Consider the following 10343-nt stretch of genomic DNA (forward strand, 5'->3'; position numbering starts at 1 on the left):
CCACCATGCCAAGCTCATTTTTTGTATTTTTAGTAGAGACGGGGTTTCACCATGTTGACCAGGATGGTCTCGATCTCTTGACCTCGTGATACACCCGCCTCGGCCTCCCAAAGTGCTGGGATTATAGGCTTGAGCCACCACACCCGGCCTGGTCTTGATCTCTTGACCTTGTGATCAGCCCGCCTCGGCCTCCCAAAGTGCTGGGATTACAGGCGTGAGCCACCGCGCCCGGCCCAATAGTTTTTCCTTTTATGTTTGGTTGGCTGACATTCATTCTTGGTAGTTTCTAAAGACAAATTCGTGGAAAATAGGAGGCTGAGGCTTTTTGATTTGTTGCCTTAGTTCTTGAATGACAGCTTGGCTGTATATAAATTTCTCAGGCTATGTTTTCTTTCCTTGAGCACATTTTTTATATTGTTCCACTGTCTTCCAGAATTGAATGTTGCTGAGCCTTGAGGTCAGCCTCATCCACTCCCCACTGCCTCTACTTATGGGCTTGAGCTGTTTACCTTGATGTACAGAGGCTTTTTGTTCCCTCCCTTCCACCCTTCCTCTCTCTCTCCTTCCTTCCCTCCTTCCTTTCTTCCTCTCTCTCTCTTTCTCTTTCTTTCTTTCATTCTTTCCCTTCCTCCCTCCCTCCCTCCCACCCTTTTCTCTCTCCTCTCTCTCTCTCTCTCTCTCTCTCTTTCTTTCGACAGAGTCTTGCTTTGTTGCCCAGCCTGGAGTACAATGGCGTGATGGGGTTTCACTGTTTTGGCAAGTCTGGTCTTGAACTCCTGACCTCAGGTGATCCGCCTGCCTCGGCCTCCAAAGTGCTGGGGTTATAGGCATGAGCCACTGTGCCCAGCCTACACAGGCTTTTTGGAATATGCCTCAGTGTTGAATGCTTTGTGTCAATTTTTTCTTGGACATGGTATAGTTATGTCTTTTAGTTCTGGAACACTTTATTGAATTATATGTTTAAACATTTAGTTTGTCTTGTTTTTTTGTTTTCATCTTATATGTAAATTGGCCCCCCACTGCCATTCATCCATAGCAGTTAGTTTCTCTCTGACTTTTAAAAAAATTATTTGCTTCCATTTCCTTCTTCCTGCTTTTCGAATTCTTTCCTCTCCAGCTCTGCCTGAGTTTTTGGCCATGCATAGTTTCCCTTGTGTTACTTCCAATTTTGCTTTCATTTTTGTGATTTTCTTTCCTTCTACTTCTTTTCCAAGGTCTGCCAGTCATTAAAAAAATACGCTATTTCCTTGTCACATATTGTATTTCCTCTTTGTAGTGGTTCGAATCTCCTGGATCATATGGGCAGTTGCTTCAACAACATGAAAAAGTCCACGATGAAATTCTTGTTCATAATTTTCACTTGTTTCGATACAGGATACTTGTACAGAGAAGGATAGATATTTCTTTAACAGGGACCAAATAGATTCTCTTACCTGAAGCAACCAAAGTCCAGACAGAAGCTATGAAACCGTGGATATCAAGAAATGAAGATACAAAACAAGGGAGCTGAGACCTGCGGCTGCCCCAGCTTGCTGCATGCAGGGAGCTTCCAGGCCGTGGCACGTGAGGGGAACCAGGTGGAGCCCACAGCCTCCCCGACTTGGGAGGCAGAGCCAGGAATCTGGGAGGCCAAGATGGGTGGATTTTGCAGGGCAGAGTGCTGGAGAGGAGAGAGCTGCGCAGCCAGAGAGAACTCTAAAGGTCTACAGAGGTCCCCATTGAGTACCCAGCTCAGTACAGATTAGCACAAGCGTGATCGGAGGTCACCTGGGACCTGAGACCGAGCCTGCTCCCCAGCAGTCAGGCAGAACACCCAGAAGGGTTTTGCCTCAGTCGTGAAGACAATTTTTTTCCCCTGAAAACCCCAACTTTTTATTCTTGAAAGACAGCTGGGTAAACGGACAAAAGGCAGTTGGTTATGAGGATAAATTGACCAGACACCAAATGCTGACCTGGTCCTGCCTGGCAAAGTTTAAAAGCAAGACCTAAAAGGATCAAACTGTTTTTCAGAAATGAACTTTGTCCAAAACTCAAGATTATTTTAGGAATACAAAAAAGTCTAGTACCTGACAATCACATTAGTAATAAATAATTGCCTAGTGTGCAAAGGAAGAGGAAAAGAAGATCCACAATGAGGAGAAAAGCCATCAAAACTGACCCAGAAACAACAGAGAATGAGCAAACGACAACATTAAAACAGTTATAACTGCATTTGATATATTCAAGAAGCCACAGGAAAGACTGAACATGTTAAGTAGTGACATAGAAAATAGAAAAAGGACTCAAATTGAACTTCTAGAAGTAAAAACCACAACGTCTGAGATGAAAAGTAGGATGATGGGAGTAGTAATTCATCCTAATGGAATGGGATTCACAGATTAGACACTGCGGAACAAGGAAGTGAACATAACGACATAACAATAGAAAGCAGCCACTAGAAAACACAAAGAGAAAAACGACTCACAAAAGTGCTCCTCAAGTAAGAGAAGGTTCCTCCTGCCTGCCTTCGAGCTCAGACATTGGCGCTTTCCTTCCTTCAGACTCAAACAGAAACACTGGTTCTTCCTGGGTCTTAGCCTGCAGCCTCAGCCTGAAGCCCTCCGCCTCCCAGCTCTCCTTCCTGCTGGCACACCCTGAAGAGCTACAGACCGGCTGGCCTCCGGAATCACATGGGCTAATGGCTTTTTTTTTTTTTTTTGTGGGGGTAGAGGGGGGGTCTCGCTATGTTGCCCAAGACTCAAGCAGTCCTCCCACCTCAGCCTCCTGAGTAGCTGGGATTACAGGCATGCACCACCATGCCTGGCTAATTTTTTTTTTTTTTTTGTATTTTTAGTAGAGACAGGGTTTCACCATGCTGGCCAGGCTGGTCTCCAACTCCTGACCTCAGGTGATCCGCCTGCCTCAGCCTCCCAAAGTGCTAGGGTTACAAGCGTGAGCCACTGCTCCTGGCCTGTTTACTTTTGTCTTATTTGATTTCTCTCAACAATATTTAGTAGTTTCAGTGTACCCCCAATCTTTTAGTTTTGTATCCTATTATAAATTTTATTTTATGTCAATTTATGAGTTCTAGTAGAGATATAAGTATATAAATATGTAACATGAAAACATAAAGTATATACAACATAAGATACATATAGACCCCACAATTTTTGTGTACAGTAAATGAACCAGAAAAAAGTGGCTCAGATGTGAGTGAGGGGCGGTGCTGGAGGAGCTGGAGTCCTTCCCCTGACCCCCCACCCCAGTGCTCCATTTCCCTGAAGCAGTGAGGAATTCTGCATCAACTGATGTGAAAACTGCTGGTCTAAAACACTCTAATCAGATATCTTGGGACTATCTTTTCTTCACTAGATTGATGTTCTTCCAACAAGAAAGTAATTTATAGACTCCCATGATCAATGTTACATTTCTCTTCCAAAATATCAACAAGATTGACGATACAATAGTGTTATCCACTAGGAAATTCTGCTATGAAAATATAGGTGCGGTAAAAATGCATCTGGGAAATTTTTGTGAGGTTAGCATGTCCTATCAGTAAGTTAACTATAAGTCTGCAAGTATTTCCTGATGGGTTGTGTGTGATTATTGCATGTGTCTTAGCATCTGCAATGACAGAAAATGGAAGATAGGGTAATACTCTCATTTTATATTGACATCCTTTGCCATGTCCTAACCTTTTTTTTTTTTTTTTCTTTTTTGAGACAGGGTCTCGCTCTGTTGCCCAGGCTGGAATGTAGTGACACAATCATAGCTCACTACAGCCTCAACCTCCTGGACTCAAGTGATCCTCCTGCCTCAGCCTCCTGAAGAGCTGGGACTACAGCTGAGCATCATTGTGCTAATTTTTTAAATTTTCTTTTTTTGAGACAGAGTCTTGCTCTGTCAGCCAGGCTGCAGTGTGATGGCGTGATCTTGGCCTACCACAACCTCCCTCTCCTGGGTTCAAGCAATTCTCCTGCTTCAGCCTCCCAGGTAGTTGGGATTACAGGCGCCAGCCACCACACCTGGCTAATTTTTGTATTCTTAGTAGAGATGAGATTTTGCCATATTGGTCAGGCTGGTCTTGAACTCCTGACCTCGTGATCTGGCCACCTCGGCCTCCCAAAGTGCTGGGATTGCAGGCATAAGCCACCACGCCTGACCGCTAATTTTAAAATTTTTTGTAGGACTGGAGGCTTGCTATGTTGCTTAGGCTGCAGTCCTGACCTTTTAAAATTCAGAGTCATTATATATATTTACACACACACACACACACACACACACATGCACACGAACACACGGTATAGGCCCGTGAAACTGAATGCTCCCCATCATTCCTCTGTGAATCTGTAGGAACAGATGCATAGGGCTCAGTTCAGACCTAGCTCTGTGATTACTTCTTGTGTCAATCCTCTTGAGTCTATAACAAAATAGCATAGTTTGAGTGACTGAAACAATGAACCTTTATTTCTTACAGTTCTGGAAGCTGAGAAGTTCAACATCAAGGTGCTGGGGGATTTGCTATCTGGCAAGGACCCCCTCCCAACTTGCAGTCAGCCACTGCACTGAGTCCTCACCTGGAGGAGAGATTGCCCTCTTTCTCTCCTAATAAGGCCACCAACCCCATTGTGAGGGGCCTACCCTCATGACCTCATCTAACCCTAGCCCTTCCCAAAGGCCCATTGCCAATGATACAATGATATTTGGGGTTAGGGCTTCACCATATGAATTTGTGGAAGATACAGTTCAGTCCATAGCACCATCCTTCACTCATTTGTTCAGCTCTGATGGGTCAGGAGATGCTGCTCACTGTCATCAGCCTAGCAAGGCTGATGTTGCCTTGATCCAGCCATGGTTACTCTTTTATTTAGGTTTTTGGCTCTTTGGTTACTGTTTAAATCTGAGAGTTAATCTGCTAGATTCCTCATCTGTAATTAGCAGAGCAAGCCTCAGTTCTCCACGTGGCATAGAAAATGTGCACTGCTCTTCTGTGTCTTTCCCTCCTCCTTACAGAATCACGGCTGGCTCAAGAGTGCATGCATAGTGCCATCTTGCTTCTCAACATTTTTATCACCAAAACCGATGGACAAATTGATGGACAAAATGAGCTCGGAAGCTGAGGGAAAGACTGCAGAGAACGTGAGTAGCTGCAGTCAAACCTCATTCTTTTCTGGAACAAGCTACTACTACTTGGATAAGCCTGATTCTAGTTCATGCTGCAGCTGGAGCTGTGCATCAGACTTTTAGTTCTGCTCAGATCTCTCTCCCTCTTGGGGTTAGTTCTGGGGTGTGTGTGTGTGTGTGTGTGTGTGTGTGTGTGTGTATACTTGCATACTGTGCAGGACATAGATGTGAGTTTCAAGGAAAGGTTACTGTGAAAGCCGCTTCTCTCAAGTTATTATCTAGCCTTGTCCAGGCCACCACCGATGTTAGGACTTAAATCCAACTCTTATCACGTCTTTATTACAGAGAAGAAATGAACAGCCACTGGCCCATACCCTGTAAGTGCACAGCACCTGGGACTCCCCTTCCTTGCCCCGGCAGTGACTTCAGGGAGCCATAACAGTAAGGCAGGTACAAGGACCCTCTTGTCCTTCTGAAAATTATGGGACTGTTCAGGTTTCAGGTGCTAACATTTTAGTACTTAGGTCATCCAGTTTGGAGGCTGGTTAAGTAATGTTAGTTAATAGAGGGAAAATGACTTCAAAGTAAGTTGATCATGAATGCTACATGTATTTTCTTTCTTTCCTTTTTTTTTTTTTTTTTCCTGAGATAGAGTCTTGCTCTGTTGCCCAGGCTGGAGTGCAGTAGCACGATCTTGGCTCACCTCAACCTCCACCTCCCAGGTTCAAGTGATTCTCCTGCCTCAGCCTCCCAAGTAGCTGGGACTACAGGCAACCACCACGCCCCCGCAAATTTCTGTATTTGTAGTAGAGACTGGGCTTCCCCATGTTGGCCAGGCTGGTCTCGAACTCCTAACCTGAAGTGATCCACCTACCTTGGTTTCCCAAAGTGTTGGGATTACAGGCATGAGCCACTGTGCCTGGTCAGGAAGCTACATATATTTTCTAATGATATTATGTGTCATTGTTTGATCATTCTGCCTGTTTTAATTTTTTAGATGGAGTCAAAATGGGAAGCTTGCACGCAACCTTCGCTGAGGTTATGTTAGCCTTTACCTTTGTATAAATAAAGTTTTCCAAAATAGTGACACACGGCCAATTTCAGTTCTACTTGAATGTCATTGAGGGGAAGGGAAGAGAGTGTGGTTCTGGAGCATGTATGAAGGGATGAGCACTCGCCGACCCACCACTACACACGCAAGTGGGACCCACATGGCATCGGGGGTCTCTTGACACCTTGAGTTCTGCTGAGTCCATACATGGGCCAAATTGACAGGCCTTTAACTAGACTGACCAAGAAAATAGAGTGAAGACAGAAACGACTACAATCAGGGGCATCATTACTGACCTGAGAGAAATGGAAGGGATTATGCCAACATGCTAGATAACAAAGACAAGTTCCTAGAAAGACACAAACTAAAAAAAACTAACTCAAGAAGAAATAGGAAATTTGAATAGACCTATAACACTTAAAGAGAACAAATTAGTAATAATAATAAAAAAACACTAACCATGGCCAGGTGCAGTGGCTCATGCCTATAATCTCAGCACTTTGGGAGGCTGAGGTGGGCGGATCACGAGGTCAAGAGATTGAGACCATCTTGGTCAACATGATGAGACCCTGTTTCTGCTAAAAATACAAAAATTAGCTGGGCATGGTGGCGCACACCTGTACTCCCAGCTACTCGGGAGGCTGAGGCAGGATAATTGCTTGAAACCGGGAGGCGGAGGTTGCGGTGAACCGAGATCGCGCCATTGCACTCCAGCCTGGGTAACAAGAGCGCAACTCCGTCTCAAAAACACCCAACAACAACAAAAACACTAACCACAAAGAAAAGCTCAGGCCCTAATGGCTTTGCTGCTGAATGCTACCAAACATTTACAGAATTCACACTAACTTTGTGTACAAACTGTTTCAGAAAACAGAAGTGGAGAGAACACTTCCCAACTCATTGTATGATGCTATCATTACCCTGATATCAAAGCCACGTAAAGACACTATGAGAAAAGAAAACGATAGACTAATATCTTGTGAATATGGATGTGGAAATCCCAACAAAATACTAAGAAACCAAATCTACCACTTACAAAATGATCTAGTGGGAATTATCCCAGACATGTGAAGCTGGTTTAATACACAAAATCAATCAAAGTAATACACCAGGCTGGGCATGGTGGCTCATGCCTGTACTCCCAGCACTTTGGAATGCCGAGGCTGGTAGATCACTTGAGGTCAGGAGTTTGAGACCAGCTTGGTTTTGATGGTGAAACCCTGTCTCAACTAAAAATACAAAAGATTAGCTGGGTGGAGTGGCACACACCTGTAGTCCATGCTACTTGGGAGGCTGAGGCATGAGAATTGCTTAAACCTGGGAGGCAGAGGTTGCAGTGTGCAGATCGTGCCACTGCACTCCAGCCTGGGTGACTGAATGAGACTTAGTCTTAAAAAAAAAAAAAGTGATACACCAGAGGACAAAACTCAGAGGTCATTTCAATAGACACACAAAAAGCATTTGGTGAAATCCAGCATCCTGTTAGACAAAAGCACTCAACAAACTAGAAATAGAAGGGAACTATCTCAGCCTAATAATGGACATTTATGAAAACAAACCCCACAATGGACATCAAACTTAATAGTGAAAGACTGACAAACGCGTTCCCTCAAAGATCTAGGGTGCTTGCTCTTACCATTTCTATTTATTATTTTCCTGGAGGTTCTAGCCACAGTAATTAGGCAAGAAAATGCAATAAAAGGTATTCAAATTGGAAAAGAAGAAGTAAAATAATCTTTATTCACAGATAATATGATCTTGTATATAGAACGTCCTGAGCAACACACACACACACACACACACTTAGGGCAAATAAATGAATTCATTAAAAATTAATTGTGCATGGCTATTCACTTGAGGGCACAGTGAGTAGTGAGGGACGGTGGGAAGTGAGGTGGTCAGGGAGGAGACCTTGGGGCAGGCCAGGCCACTGTAAGGTCTTGGGCATATCCTGCTGTGGATTCTTCTCTGCACTCATTGGACAATCTGCAGGCACAGGCCAGAAGGTGTAGGCATACACCAGGGGTCTAGTTAAAGCCGTAGTTCTAGGAAGAGCTAGCAGATGGAACCAAGGTCAGCTGGTTGAGCCACCCCACTGGATGCTTGTGATCTGAAATTTGGGGTGCAGCTGATCAAGGAGAATCTATAGAATTTAGGCAGATAGCCCATGGACACCATTTTCTTTTCAATGTAGGCTGCCACCTGCGTAGACATAAAACAGTTTGAGAGGGACCAGTCATGCCCTGGGGCTTGTTTCCATACCTGTCCGACCTAAAGGTCTTGAAATGCTTTCTCAACTATTTTTTTTTTTTCAGGCTGCTTGCTGAGCAGTTTTATTTCTTCCAAATAGGGACAAACACTAAGTGAAGTAAATAATACTTTATTTGCCCTAAAGTAAATAATTTGGGTGTGGGAGTCAGAAGGATCCAGCTAATTAAATTCAGAGCAAGGATTGCTGCATCTATTAAGTTCTATGGTTGAAGGGGATTTAAATGAAATAAGACAGTTTTTTTTAGTGCTATTTTTTCCCCAAGGAAAAATATTCATAATAATTTAATCATGTTCTGAAATCCCAATTTAACCCACTCATTGGGTATTAGACTCATCTTAACAAATCCATTTATAAAATATTAGTAGTTTCTCAATATCATGGTACACTTGAAAAACAAAAATAAAACATGCATTTCTTACGGCCTTGGAGAAGGTCCATTATTCTTCTGTTCACCTATTTTAAAAACAACATAAATGGATGTATTCTACATGTAATGCTTCATGGCTTGCTTTTTTTTTTTTTTTTCTAACTCTAACTGTGTGTTTTATCAGCCTTTCTCTGGCAGTACATGTGTGTACACCCCATGCTTTAACATGCAGGTGCCTGTTAGTCACTTCGACCCCTGCACACAATTGGTCCAACGTTCAGGTCAATTTTTTAGTTTTCACCATTACTGATGATGCTACAATGAATAAATTTGTATGAACCTCTTTGTGCACGTGTGAATATTTCTAGAGGAGAGATCTGTGTGTAAAAATTTTTATCTCGTTAAGATTCAATCTATAGGTCCAAAATAACTGATGATATTGAGCTCCTTTTCAGATGTTTATCTGCCATTTGCATTTCTTCTCGGAATTTCTTTTTTGAGGGAGGAAGTATTTTTTTTTCCATTTTTTTTTTTTTTTTGAGACAGAATCTAATTCTGTCAGCTAGACTGGAGTACAGTGGCACGATCTCAGCTCACTGCAACCTCCACCTCCTGGGTTCAAGAGATTTTCCTGCCTCAGCCTCCTGAGTAGCTGGGATTACAGGCTTCTGCCACCAAGCCCAGCTAATTTTTGCATTTTCAGTAGAGACGAGGTTTCACCATGTTGACCAGGCTGGTCTCGAACTCCTGACCTCAAGCGATATACCCGCCTCGGCCTCCCAAAGTGCTGGAGCCCAAACACTCGTGGTCCTCATTGGCCAGGCCCTGTGGCCTGGATGAATGGAAACCCTCTGGCCTCCAGCGAAAACGCTGTAGCTGGGGAATGGGATGGGCCACACCCAGACCACAGGGACTGAGGTGGGGTAGAGGGATCTTTCCAAGGACACTGCTGTGTGGGGCAGGCAAACATGACAGGCATTCATGACAGTCTCCTTCCTACTGACAACCATGTCGACAACCCAGGCTCCTGGCCTCCCAGACCCACTGAGAAGTTCTTGTCCCCTCCTGCAGAGCACCCCATTTCCTGTTGCTTTTGCAAGTCCCCAGAGAGCCAGCTTACATGTGCTCACAAGCATGCCTATGATCCTAGCCCCACTGCTCCTTAGAGAATGTCCCTGTGTGTGCCGAGGCTGCCTGCCCTGTTCTTCCATGGCTGCCGGGGCCCAGCAGCCCTGTTCTTCCGTGGCTGCCGGGGCCCAGCAGCCCTGGGTCTGTCCTGCAGTGTGTGGAACGGCCCCTCCTGCCTGCGTGCTCCTCCCTCGAGAGCAGGGAGCATCGTGCAGCCGTGTGAATCACAGCTCAGGAAATCAAAAGGGCAAGGCAAGTGTGTAAAGTTTGCCACCATTTTTCCCCCTCTGCTACAAATCCTGGGACTACATTGGCTGTGTTTTCTATAATCTTAGTGGGTGAGAGATGTAACATGTAATTGAGAAATGGCATCTTTGGTGTTGCACTGGAATGGTAGATGCCAGCATTGGCTTTTTTTTTTT

Source organism: Cebus imitator, unplaced genomic scaffold (genome assembly GCF_001604975.1).
Source record: "Cebus imitator isolate Cc_AM_T3 unplaced genomic scaffold, Cebus_imitator-1.0 Scaffold584, whole genome shotgun sequence".
NCBI classification, from domain to species: domain Eukaryota; kingdom Metazoa; phylum Chordata; class Mammalia; order Primates; family Cebidae; genus Cebus; species Cebus imitator.